This window comes from Myotis daubentonii, chromosome X, assembly GCF_963259705.1.
Source record: "Myotis daubentonii chromosome X, mMyoDau2.1, whole genome shotgun sequence".
Lineage (NCBI taxonomy): Eukaryota > Metazoa > Chordata > Mammalia > Chiroptera > Vespertilionidae > Myotis > Myotis daubentonii.
The window spans coordinates 106,275,846-106,278,188 of record NC_081861.1 but is presented as its reverse complement, the minus strand read 5'-3'; positions in this window follow the sequence as shown (position 1 = coordinate 106,278,188).

The window sequence follows — 2,343 nt, the reverse complement described above, 5'->3', positions numbered from 1 at the left end:
GCCAGTTTGGAGAAAAACTGACAAGAAAATATGTAGTCCAAAGGATCACAAATGCAAGAATTTCCATGAATTCTAATCCTAGATGCTCCTCATGGATTCTTGAGCTGCCACAGTGAGCTTTGTGGTAACAGGAAGAAACTTTATGATTAACTTCACTCTGGGAGTTAGCTGTAGCCCACTGGTCCCTGCTATTTTTGACCTCCCAGAACACACACTCTTTTATGCTATCTAGCCAGTATGATTGTTATTTTATGGCTACCTCCATACCCAGAATGTGAGCTACCCTGTCTCCCCTACAGGCTAAGCACAGTTCTCCACATAATAGTCACTCAGTAAAGGTTTGTTGAATAGAACAAATGAATGAATAAAAGATAAATGAATGATTCAGACTAGGCTACTAGAGTGGGACCAAGGGGAGAATTCTGTAGTTTTCTCTGTATCTGGCCTTCTCAATCAAGTTTTTATTTTGTGTTTGTTCTACTCCATCTAGCGCTATTGCATCTGTATAAAACTTCACAAGTTTTTTTTTATAAAACTCATTCTTGCTTTCTCACTTGCTCTCTTGTCTGCCAGACAATTTGAAACATATTAGTCTAAGAAACTTTAAGCTTTCAGGATGAAAGACTAAGCTGATAACAAAACAACCTTATTAGATCGTCTATAAACCATATTTGATCAAATCTGTATATTTAATAATATTTTCAGCTCTAGCTGGTTTGGCTCAGTGGATAGAGCATTGGCCTGTGGACTGAAGGGTCCTGGGTTCGATTCCAGTCAAGGGCACATGCTCCGATTGCAGACTCGATCCCAGTAGGTGTGCAGGAGGCAGCTGATCAATAATCTTCTCTCATCTTGATGTTTCCATCTCTCTCTCCCTCTCCCTACTTGTTGAAATCAATGAAAATATATTTTAAAAATAAATAACATTTTCAGTAATCTATCTTTTTCTTCCTAGAGTATACTCACCAGCTCCAAACTTTATACCAAAACAACTTAAAATTGGAATTCTGAAAAACAAGCCCAGGAATTAATCTTCTTTCTAGCATTTTATTGGTAAATACCAAGGTTTCAATTTAACACATTGTTATGGAGCACCTATTTGCTACTTGGCACTAAGGGATAAAGGAGGCACAATCCCTGTCTCAAGCAGCTTATTGTCCATGGAAGGTAGCACAAGTATACAAAAGGCTGAAATTTGACTTCATGGGAGACACTAAGCACATATACTAGTATTCATTAGGGTGACAAGAAATCTTATTTAAAACAGATTTCATTTGAGTCAGACTTGCATTAACTTTGTTACATAGAGATTGAATGAAATGCATTCTAAGCATAAAGAATAGCATGAGTAAGCGTCTTAGTCAACTTCTGTTACTATAACAAAATATCATAGATTGTGTGGCTTAAACAGACATTTAATTCTCATATTTCTGGAGGATCGGAAGCCCAAGATCAAGGTGCCTGTCAGTTTGGGCTCCTCATTAGAGCCATTTTTCCTGGCTTGCTGATGGCTGTATCATCATATGACAGAGAGAATAAGCTCTATTGTCTATTCTTCTTCTTAGAAGTGTACTAATACTGTCATGGGGTTCTATTCTCATTACCTCATTTAAATTTGATTACCTCTCAAGGACCCACATGTAAATATCATTGCACTGAGAGTTATGTTTTCATATGAATTTTGGGGGAACAAAAATATTCATTCCATAACAGTGATGTGTGGAGGAATAAAAGTGATGAGCTAACTTACAAAAGAGCAATGGTTCCATGCTGGGGAAGAGGTATTGATTTAAAGAAGGCTGGAAAGAAAATTTGGAATCAGAGAGTGGAAGATATAAAATGCTAGGCTAAGTTTTTACCTAATTTAGTAAGTGATGGGAAATAAATGATTTTGAGTAGAGATGGGGAAATATCATGAGAATAGCTGTCCTTTGGAAGACTAGCCTAGAAGTAGTATAGAAGTTGGAATACAGATAAAAAGGGATTTAATAATAAGACGAGGGTCACAATCTTGGTGAGAAGTGGGGATTGCTTACATTGATTGAGCCATTATTATATATTTGGCACTTTGAAAAGTGATTTTTAAGTATAAGTCATTTAATAATTACTAAAACCTTTTGAGGAAGACATTCTTATTATCTTCATGATATAGGTGACACAATAGAGGCACAAATAATTTAATTAACTCACTCAAGTTCCCAAAGTTTATCATCGAGTCACAATTCAAACTAGAACTATTTGACTTGAGAGTCCAAAGTTGGTTTGCATGTTTTATATTATTTTATTAAAATATTTTTATTGATTTCAGAGAGAATGAGAGAAAGATAGAAACACCAATGATGA